The sequence below is a fragment of the Bombus flavifrons genome, chromosome 11, assembly GCF_040668555.2.
Source record: "Bombus flavifrons isolate JBK064 chromosome 11, iyBomFlav1_principal, whole genome shotgun sequence".
Taxonomy (NCBI): domain Eukaryota; kingdom Metazoa; phylum Arthropoda; class Insecta; order Hymenoptera; family Apidae; genus Bombus; species Bombus flavifrons.
The window spans coordinates 4,361,308-4,377,917 of record NC_138452.1 but is presented as its reverse complement, the minus strand read 5'-3'; positions in this window follow the sequence as shown (position 1 = coordinate 4,377,917).

The window sequence follows — 16,610 nt, the reverse complement described above, 5'->3', positions numbered from 1 at the left end:
CGATTATCGCCAATTTACCAGCTGGCTCGTGTTTATTCGGTGACCACCGGCGTGGCCCCCGGTAACGCCGGCATCAGGAAATACTGGATACGCTGTACGATCGATTCTCCACCCCCTTGGAATCGTTTGACGAAATTAGACGGTTAACCGATCTCGGCGAATGCGAAATGTCAGCTTTTATTCGTTGATTAATTTGTTTACCGTTTTAGTAATCTTCCGTGGTTTAGTCAGCCTCACAATTGAGCAACTTGGATGAACGAATTAGGCTGGTTCTTTTGTTTTTGGGTTCGCTGATTTATGAATTGTATTTTTAAATGGCGTAAAACTCGATTCTGAAGAAGGTGACGCTGAAGAAATAGAATTTCTTATGGGACGTTAGGTAGAAAAATACCAGAGTTTGTTTTATCTTCATTTTCCTTTTACATATATTTTTCTCATATCTGAAAAATATCTTAAATACTGTGTATTGTATATAAAAAAAGACACAGAGAAATACTTTTCTTTGCAAAGCAAATATTTACGGATAATTATATTTTTTTTGGGAAAATAATTTTTGTTGATTTATTAATAAAATAAGATGGTCAGAATGGCCTTCCTAGTTAAGAATCTATAATATAATATAATAATTTCTGTACTATTAATATTAAAAGTTCGTCTAGAAAAATTGGCTTAGCTTATCCTACTTAAATATTCGTTTAACATAATATTATTAATTTTTGGGTGTGTAATTATTTTCTTTTATTATGTATCTCTAATACCGATGGAAATCAACCTCTTAATCCTTTTAGTTCTTCATAAGTAATTCTTAACGACGACGTCTTATTCGATCTTCTTCAACGCTTGTATAGTTCCTTTTGAAAAAGCGAAAAGGGTTGGTAGTGGTCGATGAAACGACGGAAATTAATGGATATACATGGTGAGCATAGCGAGTCGTGGTCGGTGTTAATTGGACCGCAACGGAACGGGTTAAGCCGCCGGAGGAATGATCCCGTGATTCTGATAATCGATACAAGTGCCTGTTCGATTTCGTTCGCCGCCAGCTTGTTTAGAGGTTATGGATATAGCGTAAGGTTAATCGGATCGCGTTGGGAAGCGTTGCACCGTTTCCCATATACTTTCGTTTCACGTTAAATTAAAGTCGCTAATTTTCTCAAAGTGCAATAACTCGGTTGCACTGTGGGATCAAATTTGGGATCATACGGAACGTTTAATTCGTAGCTATACTTCCTTTTTTTCCTTTTCTCGATTCGTTTACTCTAATTTTCTGTACGGTACGAGTCATTAGGAAATTAGATGTAAATCTCGAAACTGGTTTCCATTATTCTCCGTTATCAATTCGTGTAAACGATTCTTATTTCTTTGGTATCGAGACACGCGAATCAGATGATATTTTTCATGTATTTCAATTCGCTGAAATCTTCCACACTTCATTCTATTTATTAAAGATCTCCTTCTAATCGCTTTTCATTAAACACAATACGTCTACTTTTAACAATCTAAAGAAGTTTATAGAGCAATTTGAATTTGTCAGATTTCCAATGAAACATCATTTTTAACTTTCTCAATCTGCTTTCAAATATAGAACTGTAACGTTGTATCAGACTGTCGAGGTACTGGAAGGATATTTTAGTAACACAAATTAAAACATCGAAACAATTAATTTCTCCCGATTTAAAGAACGAGAACGACAGAACTCTCAGGTCAACCTGACATAAAACAAACCCGAAAAATCACAAATCTGCTACTTAGTTGAACAATATTCTCCCTGGCATCTGTCAATCAATTACAACCAATCAGCGAGACACAAGTCCCAGCGCAACGGTATCCCCGAATTAGCCACAGATCCCGGTGGACCGCATAACGTTTCCGTTTTTTCTGACCGTGTCTCGAGGGTGCGCTCGCGTGTTCGTAATTTCGTTTACACCGGAAAGCGTCGGTAAATCAGCGACTTAATGAATTCAGTCGGGTACCCGGGCCATTTAGAAAGAGCGACGTGCCCGCCAGAAAGGGGTTATTCGCGGTTATCTTTACGAGTCGAAGAGATACGCCTCCCCTTGTTTCTCTCTCTCTCCCTCCCCCCTCTCTCTCTCTCTCTCTCTCTCTTGGTCTGTCCCAGAGGCCGTGTCGGGATCGCAGGGCGGAAGGGGTGGCTGGGCTGCTCGTGCTGCCAGGAAGTCGACGCTAAATCTTGTCCGATGTCGAGCCGCCACCGGCCCGGAACCGTGCCCGTTCGTTATTCTTGTTAACGTTATGATCATTGCACGCTGAAACGTGTAATTTCGGATTAACCGCGATGTCCAGGATCGGAACGCTGACGTCCCTTTTGTCCCTTTTCGACAGTGACGTCTTCGTGACATGGTAATTCAAGCCTGATTTATCCGTTCTCACTAAAGTTTCATCTGTTCTTGTTTATTTTTACTCTTCTCAATTCAATAAAATTTTATTAAAGGTAGAAATTCATTTAGCGTTTGATACTATTTGATAATATTCAATTAGAGATTTCAATTGGAAATTGACGTATCTACAAAATTCGTATCCTAGTTTGCCAATCTAAGATCGAGATATCAAAAATATTTACGATATTTCATTCGTACTAGCAAAGAGAAACTGCACGTCTTTTTTTTTTTATTAATCGCAGATATCATTATACCACGGCTCTACTTGATTAGTCGAGAATCAAAAAGCTAAAAGCATATTAATACCATCCGTACAACACACGCTTCATCTCAACGGAACATAAATACTTATTATTTAATGAATTACCATTCATTTCCGCAAATATCCAATTACGTAGGTATTCGTAATTTTGGTTGATCGAAACGAATTCCAGAAACTGGACGAGCATCATCGTAAGCCGTGAGGAAACATTCTATGCCACTATCGCGCTGTTGCTCGATAGCGTCGACCGTTCGAGCGGACGAACGTGTCCGCGTAAAATATTCAACCAGTCGTTCTACGAACGCGTGTGAACGATCCGGTTGTGAAACAGAGAGAGAAGAAGAGAAACGGTATAACGAGCACGCGTCCTCGCCTATTTTCGCGTAAACGACAGGGCACGCTGAGTGTCAATTATATTTGTAAAAAATCACGAGACGCCTAATTGGGAGAGGCGCTCTAATTGGGCGACGTGTTTAAACCACGTAGACAGTGGGACGCGGAACCGCTTGGGTAGATAAGCCTCCTAGGAACAGGTTATATCATCGCTTCTCTCTTTCTCTCTCGGGAATGATTTCTTGATTCCGAGGCGGTTACGCTCGAGATAAACTAATAATGTTGCTAACGTAAACCTGTTTAACGTATCTATTACGCGCGGGATATGCAAATCCTACATGCGTGGCCGGATGATCGGTGTGTGTTCGCGTTCGACGGCGAACAACCGTGTAAAATATTGATTTAATCAATCCGAGTCGTTTAAAACCGTCGACTCGCTTTTATTTGCCGTACGTTCCGCGCCATTTATTATCCTTGGCTCGACTATCCGAATTGTTTCTGCGAGAGGAGTTCATTTTGATCTTGGTTACACAATTTACTTATCCATCTTTCTTTCAAATTCTGTATTTTCCAACTGTAGATTATTTATTACTAGCTTCCTTTATTTAAAAGTCTTCGTGTTAGAGATTATAGGATTCTAGGGGTTGATATTTTATCTGGTCAAAGTCGGTGCTTGTAGTAGAGCATGAATTATAAGAGAGAAAAGTACAGTAGAATATTCTAAACACAAGATATGAGAGGAAAAATATTTTTCGATACTTGACACACGATATTATACAGGTTATATAGTGTAACCTGTGTAATATTATTAAATGCAAAATCAGCGTAACCTACAGATACGGTAACATGTCATTTAAATATTAATTATTCTTGAACAAGTAAATCCTCAATCTGCTGCATCAATCAATCAAATCATCAAATAACGTTAAAATCATCTACTAATAGCCCAGGCCTATAGATACACAGCTGCCCTTAAAAGCAAGCAGACTGTATTTAATTTTTAAAGCTCTTGCAATCTCGCGTGAAAAATATCACTACGGCATAGTTTCGACCCAGCGAAAGGGTGACCCGGCCCAGTCGCCGAGAAGGGGCAGAGAATGGGTTGTGTAAAAGGCCATGGCACAAAGCCGGGAATCCCTTGAAAAGGTGTTGTTAAAGCGTTCCTTCGCCGTGTAAGACAACGTGAGCGCGGCAGCGCGCGCGTCTTCGCCTTTAATTAAACCCATAAATCAATGTCAATTAGTCTATTCGCCGGCCGTCCAGTAATTAATTATAATCAACGATTAATAATAGAATAATTAGTGGCGAAGACAACGAAAGTTTCCATCGGACGATCATTTCCCTATCTTCTACCAACGAAATCATTTTCGTATTAGCTTAAATCCTCTGTAAGTGATCGCGTCTTGTTCCGAGAAACGCAATAGCGCAGCCGACTTTTATTTCAGACATTCGGTCTGTCAACAGCGTAGCTATAACCAGTTACGTAGTTTCTCGCGAGTCAAAGAAGAAACGATATCCTTCTTCAGGATTGTTTCGTTAACGACGCTCATAACGAAAATATCGGTCAACTTGCTCTCGAGCTACGGTCGATCATCGATCTCGGGATTTCGTTAACGCGGTTACGTTCGCTTAAACTTCGTGGCGGGATAACGAGATCCTTTGATTCCAGGGCTCTGTTACTCGATACGAGAGCAAAGTGCTGGGGGCTTCTTTTTTTACGAGCCTCGTCGTTTTCCTTTCAATTTGAGCGACACGGCGGTGGATTTGGCCTACGTTCACGGGAACATCTCTGGAAGGGTTTACGCTCGTAGATTAGGGAAATTGTTAGTGGGCAAAATGTAAAGAATAGAATGGCTTTACACGTAGATTATAATGTCACAGTAAATTACATACCTAGGTTAAGTATGAATTTTAGGTACGTTTTGAATAAAAGCAAGATATAGTGAGTGGAATTTAGATAGTAAGTTGATACCGGAGTATATTTAACATCGAATTACAGTTTTTATGGAGTCTCATGATGTGTATTCTAATGAATTCCTCGCATAAAATAGACATTCCCTATTATTCCCATTCTTCTACAAACTCGATCAGAACGAAACTACGAGTAAAGTCTCAAATCGATCTTCGCGCGATCCTTTCGACTGTTCCAACTCGTAACGGCCCGAGTTTCGGACAGTACCGATGAGATTCGAATAAATTTAATGGCAGGGCTTCGTGTCAGGCTGAAGAGGGCCTACGGGCCTCGCTAGGCGAGCAGGTGGCCGGTATGGTGGGGTTGCGTGGACCAGACCGACCGGTTTACATGGTTGGAGATCGGAGAACGCCTCTCAGCCTGGTCCTGGGAGCGAAACAGACAACGAGAGGCGCATCCACCGTACCAGTCGAGACTCCATTCAAACCGTGGAGGGGAACGATCGCAACGTCACACGTGTTGGTATATATGTACATACACACGATGAGGAGAAACGAGCACTGATTTCTGGAGCTTCGAAATTTAGCTTGACATTATTGTCAATTGATCGTCGATCATATTGAACCTAAAAGGCAGTCTGAGGGATATGATGTTAATCGTTTGAGATTGTTTAGTGGACTATAGGCTGCTCACGTTGTTATTTGCTTTCGTGGTTGCCTTATTTTACTATCAAGATATTCATTTTGAGGGATTTTCAAACTGCAAATCCAAGGGTTTCACTGTGTATAGGATGTTTCGAAGACTTTTGGTCAGACTTAAAGGAATCACGTGGAAGATACTTATCAAAATAAAAAAAATATTTCAAAAAGCATAAGTCTAGAAACATTAGTTTCGAAATTATAGGACGGTTTTCATCGGCGAAGTGATAGCGTTCGTGTCATTGTGTCTGGTCATCACGTTCCAAACGACACGAAACACACGTGAAAGGAATAGAAGATGTATAGGGAAATGATAGGAGGGAAAGCCATTGAACACGTTCTACAGATTCTTGTCCGGAATTTTCCACCCTCTGGGGTGTGCTTCTGTTTGTTTCCCTTCTGTCTTCCATCTGTTTATTCCCCGTTTCTTCTGTTGCTCTTTTTATCCCTGCCACCCCGGTTTGTCTCACAACTACAACAGCGGCGTGTCTCTTCGGCAATTATTAGCAGTTTTCGCCGAGCGTTCCTTTCACTCGTTTCCTTTTCACTTGGCTACACCGAATTTCACTCTCAATGTTGCGTACTGAGTCTCGCGCCACGGATGATTCGGGTATTTCTTCGACGACAAATGGCATGTAAGCTCCGGAGAACTTGCGAGGAAATTGGCACCCACTTATGGGTTAAGAAATAGTGTAAAATTTCTTATAGAACCTTTAAGAATAAGATAATATTTTAATATCAGTATAATAACTGCTCTTCGCTACTACTACTGCGATTTCTACTAATCTTTGAGTTTCTGTCAGGTCGATATAGAGGAATCATATAATTTTTGTCATTATATTTTAAATGTTTTATTCCACTATCTACTGGTTACTTTATTAACGTCTAATTGTATTTCATTAATCAATTAAATTTTACCATATAGTATTTATTATCCGTGACGAGCCGTACATTTCTTACGAAATAATTTGTTTCTCCTAACGACTAGTTATCTACTCTAAGTTTCAAAGAAATGTGCTATATAAAAAATTGAATTCTTTATCAACAATCGATAGTGCTTAAAGGAGAAGAATCTTAACCCCTCTAGTGCCGACCGAAAGAATTGTACCTAAGCGAAGAATACCGAAGCAATGTGATGTAATTTGGTAAGGTTTGAGAGAAAAATCATAAAAAAGAAGTAAGAATGATATTTGGAAAATTGAAAAGGGGACATATTACGAAATAAAGGAAGAATAAATTAATGCCAATTGTACTTCAATGTTTATTGAAAGTCATACTAATAATACTTATTCAAAATCATTACGAAAGATAGAGAAATCAGTCTTTTTTTTATAAAGGGTATCTGGAAAGAAGAATCATCCTTTGGTCGTAGTTTGATGTAGAACGCGTAGTATAAGGCGTAAGTACTGCATTCTCAATTATTTGTAATCAAATTTCTACAATAATATCAAAACACAAAGCTAAATGATAATCGCTTCAAAACTCGTTATTTATGTAGCTAGTATAACATCACTGAAATAACATTCCAATATTATTATAAACGTTTAAAGTTATCCGGCCATTGAAAATGTATAATATTTATTATTATTACTAACACAAATAATCTACTTAGCGTTGATGGTTACTAATGTATATACCGCGTAATCTTTTATTGTCTAGATTACAAATTGCGCGTGATCCTCGCGCAGGTGCAACAAAAATTTTATTCTCGGCCTGTCGATGCAAGATTATTTCCTGAAACATAAGAAGATATTCTATTCTAAACAGTGTTATCTAAAACCTGTGATTACGGTCTCAAACAAATCTCCCCTGTCGGATTTTTATCTTATGGCATTAGCGTACACACAGTTGTCTCGGTATCAGGCATCGCGGGAAAAAAGATCTCAAGAAGTTAACACCCATAAACAATTCTTCCAATTCGTAGAACATCTCGTACAGAGCTTCTGCAGATAAATTCAACCATTTATAACGTTTTATAAATTTACCTTAAGATAAAGTTGAAAAGAACGATATATCGTTGCTCGGCACTAAAAGGCTTAAAGGAACAACTGGACGCGATTATAGTCGCGAATCGCGTATCGCATCGATCGACGCAAGTGTTTCTTCAATTTGCAAAACGTTCCTCTCGGGACGGACAAGGTAGAATGCCAAGCAGACAGATCATGTTAAGGAGGCTGAATGGAATAAACAAACAACACGTTCCAAAAGCAGAAGAGTGAAACAGCGGCTGGTGGAGTGTAGGAATAGAGCGAGAAAGAGAGAGCGAGCGAGTGTGGGTGGGCGAGGAAAGAGGAGAGGAGAGGAGAGTGAAAGACGTCGATACAGAAGGACGCTCGAGCAGCGAGGATCGGGCTTAAGAATGGTAGAACGAGCGGATAGAGGCGGGCCAAGAGGGGTTGCAACGAAATGGACGAGTCTTGTTGGAGGTTGAAAGGGGCGAGCGAGAGGGTAAATCTTAAATAAAGTGATATGGAGTACTTTCGTATAAAAGCTCCATTTCCAGTGCTCCAGTCGAGGAATACCTTCAACACGATTCCAACGTTGGAACTTTGTAAGGATTTTCGTTCCTTCCTTGCATTGACCTCATGAGGTGTATGCGTCCTCGCCCTCTCTTTCTAGCGGGGCTAATGTTTGTGGTGCTGCCACTTAAGAAATTAAATGACCGATCGTGTCAATACCACGATGGATACCCTTCTATTAAGCTCTTTATCGATCGAATGATTCCCTTTTTCTCTAAACTTAGGGGTTGAAGACAGTTATGATATCGGCTTGGGTCTTGAAACAGTTTACGAGTACCAAGAAAATGTTATAGATATAGCGACTCTGCACCATATCGCTTTCGGTTTCAATTCTTTAGAACCGATATTTCATCGGTTCCATATCGATTCTTTAACTGTTATTTTTCCGGTTCTGTATCGGTTTACGGTTCGGTTCTATATAATTTATAATACGTATAGCCTTATACCGGTCTGATTTCGGTTACTAGTTCTTACCAATTTTTCTTATCGATTTTGCCAAAACGATATATATATCAATATGTATTAAATATTACAAGTATATTAGCATTCTAAGATTTCCTTTAAAAATATAAATTACAATGTAATAATAACTGCTATTAATAATTTTGTAATTACTATTAGTACGGTATTGAACCAAAATTGATGTTTTAAGCCTATGTATTACGGATTGAAACATACATAGTACATACATAGTACCGAAAACCGAAATAATATCGCCGAATCGTAGCACTACAGGAAAGAACATAATGCTTCGATTTTCGATTGTCGAAATAGAGGCCATACCGATTGATGCCGCGACACTTGACATATGAGACCGACAACGTTCTGCAGATTGTAACATAGTAGTATGTATGCCGGTTTCGGTATAACGGGTTGAATCTAAAAATATTTTGAAAATTATAATAAAATAAGAAAACCAGAAAAATAACCGATGAATATTGTTAAATTCCACTAACGTAAAATCCCAGCATTGAAATTTATTTTATCTCCATATCGTTCGGAAATGACTGAAGAAATAATTAACGACATATTATTGGGTTGTCCGAAAAGCGTCTTTCTTTCGCAAACGTGCTTTTCACAACAGTGCACCTTTATACAAACGTGAAACCAAGTCTGTGAAATGTCGCGGTATTTATCTCAACAGAGCAAAATGGATCGCACATAATTCGACAAAATAATATAAAATAAAAAATGTTGTGCGTCTATTATTTCCTCATAGGACGAAAGAAACTTTTCGGACAACGTAATAATTATAACATTAAACTACAATAAAATCACAAGCAATTAGAGCCTCAATTTATAGCAATGCATTTTTCAATGTAAATCTTAACATACTTAATACCATTTAACATTTTCGCAAAATCAGTAAAAGAATTAAGAAGAAGCGAAATCAAACCGACACGTGTTAGTGACAGAAAAGAGACTATTTTCCATCCTTTATTCTCCATTTTCTAACTTCGAGAGAAACAAGAGAACAATTCGAATTCGCAATTGCAAAAGTAAGATGGTAAATAGAAAATACGTAACACAGTGTTAAATCATAGATTGTAAATCATTTACAGTAAAAATGACCTACTACTGCTAGATATATTAGATTGTCCCAAAAGTTTCTCTATAAGGAAATAATAGATGCACAACATTGTTTGTCTTATATTATCTTGTTGAAGTATTCATTTTGTTCTGGATCATACATAATTCAATGAAATAATATAAAACAAAAAATATTGTGCATCTATTATTTCCTTCTAAAATGAAAGAATCTTTTGGGACAGTCTAATGTAATAAACAAATATGACAAGTACTTATATCTCACTCGTGTTCGATGGAAAAAAGAAATACTCAGGATTTTCTACAATTATATCTCTGTCAATGCGATGCGCAGATAAAATTCGAGCGTTTGACCACCGATGACCAGTCGACACAAAACTATACTATACCTGAACGTTCTTTGCCTCCGTCATTTAGACAACTGATAATCCAGCGTATATACGTAATCACATCGTACAATAGAGGAAATCGTAACTCGTTGTCCTCGAACACCAATTCGAGCATAGCTATACTTATCGTTACACTCGTCAAACCCCTACGATACACAAAGTTCTGTCTCGTTGCACTAGGATCGCGCTTTCTTCCCTCGTTCTTCTTTCTGCTCTCCTTTTTATCTCTGTTACTCTGCCTTCTCACTTGTTCCTCTGCTCCCTCGTCTCATGATTTTCCTTCTTTTAATCGGTCGTTCTCTTCCATCGTGTCACTTGGCCCGGTAATTGATATCGGTACGCAGTATGCAAACTCATTGCAGTGTGGTACGGTTTAATTGGGAAGAGCGGAGGAGAGCCTGTGAAACGGCGGCTAGGTCGCCTCTTATTGGATCGCGTAGGCTAGAGAGAACGGCGGAGAAAAAAGGAAATGGAAAGAGAAAGAGGATTACCGCGTTATACTAAATACGAAGGGCCTGGCATTATTCGGGACCCCTGTTGCTAATTGGAGTAACTTCGTTTCTCGAACGCGATTGTTTACCGTTCCCCGGCGCACGAAGAGGGATCGACGCGTGTCAAGCCTTTGAAACGTCCTTTCTTTGCCCCGACAAGAATAGTAATTATCGTGGAACGTAACGGCTTGGTGGATGGTTGCTTCGCTCGAGTCTCGACGTCTCGATGACGACGACGACAGCGATGCCACAACGGAGTCGCGTGTTTCAAGGTGTCCCGGCCGGTTTTACATTCGACGACCGACCAGGGGAATGCCCTTTTCCGGGGCGACAGAGTGAACGAGAGAGAAGGAGGAAGAGAAGCAGGGGCAGGAGACTTTATGCAAGGGATCTTTATGAATAAAACAAGATCGGTAATTGTGGTAATTGGACGGAGCAGTTAATTGTTCTTTTCGTACGCGAACCGCGCGTCCACTTTTGCTTCTTACGGGAAACCGGAAGTGGCTTCGATACACGAACCGCTTTGCGAAACTCGATGTCGACGGATGAGTATCTGCGTCTGCAGGAAAAAAGATGATTTACCATATCAGAGGTAATTGCCTCGTCGACTGGATTTAAATAGCAATTCTCTGTGTTTCCGTCGAATCATTCGATTAATTAAAACAAACGTATAACGTTACGGAAAGACTACAGGCAAAAGGAGTAATTTATTTTAAAATTCAATAATCAATATCATCTTACCAATTAATTCGATATTTGATTGTTTACTGAATTTCATAGATTTATCCTCTGCTTTCGAGAAAGCTATTTGTGAATCTAAAAAGTTGTTGGAAATCAAGAAATTAACCAAAATAATCTGGTCAAGTTCTTCTCGTGTGTTTTTCACATATAAGAATACTTATCAACGATAATACGCGAAGATGAGAGAATTATGCTCGATCGTAGCTAGTGCATACTTCGCCATTCATTTTGCTCGCCATTCATTTCGCTCTACCCCTAACAGCAAAGCAGAAAATTAATTCCGTCCACTTGCCGAGCCCGTGCGCATTCCTTAAAAACCCCTTGGTTCACACGAGCGAACCACTCCAATCGTGAGCGCACGATCCACCAAACAGTTTCACCTTGTGCACACTCATTGCGAAAAGAGCTACCCTCTCTCCCTTCCTCTTCCTATAGCCAGTAACAGTAAGAGCAATTCGTAGACGAGAAGTCTGCAAGTAGGCAGCCGGAGTTGCGCGAAACGACACGATTCCGTGGAATCGGTTTTCGGAACGCAGTCTGTTATACATATACACATATATAGTTACTATGTACACGTATATGCACACATCTGTATATACGGTATAAAGCGGGCCTTCGTTTTAATTAGCAGTAAACAGCCTCCATTAAGCCCGAAGCAGTAAATCACCTACACTTATACGAAGCCCCAGAGAGAGAGAGAGAGAGAGAGCCTCTTACCCTCGTATGGAACAACGAGGCATCTTTGGTCGGCGTGCACAAGCCCGAGCCGAAGGGGAACGAAGAGAAAGAGGAAAAGGAGCGAGCAACATATCGTTGAACGGGCGAGAGGTTTGGCCGATCGAGAGGCCGAGGGGGTGGACGTTGGAGGGGTGTACATTACATTTCAATTTGGATCTGTCCGTCCTTCTTGCGAAGAGGAGCACTCTCCCGGACCGTCAAGCCAATGCGCACCACCGAAATGGGGGAAGAAAGGTTGCGAATTTTCCTGGTCCTCTCTCCGGAGCGGCGAGTTTCGTTGGAGTGGAGAGGAGCGCGAGAAACGACGCGTTCTCCCTGTACAGCGAGATAGACGTTTCTTCTCTTTCTATTTTCCCCTTTTTTCTTTTCCGGCTATTCTTTCGCTCTTCCACTTGCCGTCAGCCCGTTCTCTCTCCACGGCAGACGACAATAGAAACACGTGGAAGTTGCCGTCGCGCTTCACGGTGCCCGGAAGAAGTCAGCAGGAACGGAGCTTATGTTTTAACTTCGATTATTGATTCCCTGGTCTGCTGGTCGTTTTTCCCCGCGACTCATCGATCCATTCTCCGTCCCCGTTCGTTCTACTGTCCCAGCCGCCCGCATAGAACTTCATCGTCCTCTTAATCTTTTCCAGTTCTTGTTTCGCGGCTACCCGGCAGAAACAGATCGCTCAAGTCCCCGTGGATTTCAACTTCCTTGCCTTTGCTCTCGTTACGATGCAACAGTGAGAAAGAAGCTGCTATGCCGTTGATTCACCGATCGCCGACTCTCTTCTCTGTCTCTAGGTCAGAACCAGTGGCAATGGCAATGATGTTTCTTGAGGAAACAACTCCTCATACCAAGGTTTCATCGTCTGCGTGTATTTGCTGCGGATAAGTCGAACGGATTCTCGAAATTGGCGTGGTCTTTCCGCATAAACTGGCTCACGAGGATCGATAAGCATACAGAGAAAGAGTAAGAGAGAGGTAGAAGTTAGAGTGAGAAAGAAAGGCAAGGGTAGGCGGGCAAGGATGAGGGGGAAAAGCTGGTCTACTGCAAGTGAACCAACGATATACGATCCTGCAACTTCATCTCGACCTCTTCCACGAGTCAGAGGTCGTAGGTCGAGGGCTTCGTCAAGTCAGGAACCCGTCGATCCAGTTTGTGCCTGGAATCACGGTCCCGTTTTCACCTCAAAACCCTTGAACTCGACCCGGGAACCGAGTGGCGCTCACGCTCGCGCGCACACACCTCGCGTCATTCCACGCACGTAAAACGCCTGAGAAAAGCGAGAATCCTTGTTTGCTCGAAATCCACCGGCGAGTTTTATCGTCTTACTACACCGAATTCTCCGAACGGTAAATTCGTGGCAATTCGATTCGATCTGATCTCGTGGGACTATCTTTTTTTTTTCTTTCTTTCGAATCCTTTACTTTCGTGTTTATCCATTGTTTGGGGAATCTTCTGAGGCTTAGAGATCTTCACGCGAATTCCCGGAATCATTCTTCGTCTTGTAATTGTCCAGTTCATTCCTTAATATTAGTATTACAAAGGCGATCGAAATAATACATTCCCAAATAGAAAGTTTCATTTTCTGATTATACAATCTGGTATTTGACGATTGAATCATCGAAATAATTGAATTGACAAATTCATGAGTTTCAAGATTATCTAATTTATTGTTTAATACTGGAATACTCAGAATGATCGAAATAACAAACTTAGCTTAGTTTTGATTGATAACGAAGTTGGCAAAATTTTGTAAATTTACAGCGCTGCATTTTTGGTAATTTAAATTTGTAAATAAAGTCCAAACACGAGCTTTTTCTTCCCTTGTACTAAATATCTTTTGATGTATATTTCATTTCCTTTTTTTCTTTACCACGAGTCTTATACTATAATCGTCGGAAATTCCTAAAACCGTTCACCAAATAAAATTTCCCAACTTTGTATTCTCGATCTATTTAAACCAGAGAAACACTCAGCCACCACAATGCAGAAAATCGCGTGAAGGATTCGTTCGTTCACGTGTACGATACAATTTCTCGCGATTTTACGGTGTTGAGGATAACAGTGTTGCCAGGTACAATAACCGGCGCTTTTAGCGAACATCAATGTAGCAAATTCTTATTACCGAGAGAATCGTGGCGTTCGAAGAAAGAAGGTGGGAGCGGGAAGGTCTTACAGACCTCGTTTCATGCGGCCGCATAGCTGCAATGGAACCCTTTGTGAGCCCGGGGGCCCAACAAACGGGCCTTTGTCCTCCCTTAAAAAAGGCGGACGGGGGGCAGGCCGTAGAATGGAAAACGTTCGGTCGAACAAATCGAATCTATCGTTCACGTTGTTTAGTTTCGCGATCTGAAAGGTAGCCCTGTTCTCAATGCGGATTTTGTTGGTTCAGTTGTTCACGATCGTGTTTTCAAGCATGATTACGTCTTGTGTGTGTGTTTTTTTCCCCTTTTATTTCTCTATGTGTCTCTCTCGATCGTTTTTGCTTCACGTTGAACTTAATGTTCTGAAGATCGTAAATTTATTGGAGGGAAAAGTAAATTTCTAACTTATCATCGATGAATATGAATTGCTATAGAGTGTTGTTGAATAACACATGGCCGACTGAAACAATTCTGATATAAAAGTCTAGATTTTGAGAACTGAAATTTAGTCGCGTATCTCAACTTTTACAAGTAATAATCCTTTTAGTATCGTTAATTGTAGAAAGGTTAAGTATACTTCTGAATTTGAAAATATCTTGTTTAATTACCTAAAACGTATAATGCTTGCCAATAAATGGTACCGATCGACAATACCGATCGATAATCGAGATTCAGGATGTTTAAAGTGGTCTCGTTATCGATATCAGATAATTGGTTGAATAACGATACAGAGGAAGCACCTTGAAAGAAACAAAGGGCACCGGGAGTCTCGTTATTAAAAAACGAAGGGTAGGAAGGGAAAAGGAAGGCCTTTCGTTTAATTCATTCCGCGTTTTATTAAACGACGAAAACACGGTCGCTTTGTGCCGAGTAATAATTCACATGGGTTCATTGTTCCTGCTCGTTAAGATTTTCCTTTGAGGCGTCCGAATCTTTTACATTGGCTCGTCTTTCCCCTATCGCCTTAATGGTGTCTTCGTTAAAATTACAGCGACGCGGAGAAACTCGATGGTCGCAGGGATAAGATTATCGAATCTATCCACAATATCTCCACATCTTCTTTTACAAAAAAAAAAAAAAAAAAATATACATTGTAAATTTCTATCTTCTTCGTATTGTTTCTTCCAGTAAGATCGTTCTATTAAATCAATCTAAATTATCTCCTCCAAAATACAATTAATCTTTTACTATCAACAGTAAAATCAATGCTAGAACTGGTCTATCGAAGTGCGCACATCATACGAGCACATCGAAAAATGTAAACATAAGATTTACGATCGTTACGTGGGCAACTGTTTTTTAAAATCTATCGTACAAGAAGTATATCAACCATGTAATAAGGACCGTGTCACTGTTACACGTCATATCGTCATTTTAACTCATAGTGAAAGGGTTAAACATCTTCAATCTAGAAACAAAACTACATAAAACATAAAAATCGTTCTAATCGAAGAGTACAAAAGTCACAAAAGTCGGAAAATCAGCTGGCCCGTTGAAAGAATGATCGCGACGCTAGTGTTTCCAGCTCGTCGAGCCTCCGCACTGGTAATTCCCCTTGGCCGAGCGTTGCGACGTGACTGCACGCCACGGGCCAACAGGATGGGCGAGACAAGCAGAAACATAGAGGGGGTTGTCCTTTCCCCGAGAGACCGCAAAATCTTCGTGTCGCAAAATACAGGCCACTCGAGCGTCCCGGTCGTGGAAGCATGCCGTCGACATAGGAAGAGATACAGTGAGTGAGAGAGGGCGCGGAAGGGGGGGCGAGTCCTGACCGAGAATCGTAAGCAGAGCATCGCGTCGTCTCGTAGCAAGTGCACGTGCTGCTGCCGGCAAAGAGCAAGTTTCTTTCGTTAAAGGGGCGCCGTGGCTTAGCGTGGGCGAAAGAGCCGAGGAGAGAGAGGGTGGTGGTGTATCCACGGCCGATAATCCCTCCGGTGTTTTTCTTTTCCGTTCCCCGACCACGACCCACTTATCCCGACATCGTAGAAGACCTCCAACCCTCTCTACGGCCCGTTTTATCGGGTGTCGCCGCGGGTTATCGTCGTGGTTGCTGCCACGGAGGGTGAAAAAGGGGTTGAGCTGCCGTACTGAAGCAGCAGCGCTGGTAGTGTGAGGTTGCTACCACCTGTTGGCAGGACAACGTCTTAGCCCCTACTCCCGATGCCAGCTCTCCTCCTCCTCCTTCTTCTTCTTCACCTTCTCATCCTCTTTCCCAAACACTTTCGTTTCCTTCTTTTTTATCCCTTTCTTTTCGCTCTCGTTCTCTCTCTTCCTTCACGTTTCCTACGCTTCCTTTTTCTGGCTTCTACCCGTCATCCTCTTTCTCGTTCTCCCCTTAGCCTCGTTTCTAAGCCATCCTCGCGCCAACGCCAATCACGATTCTCGTAGCCACGCTCTTATGTATGTATGTATGTATGTATGTATGTATGTATGTAAGTATTACCTAGAGAG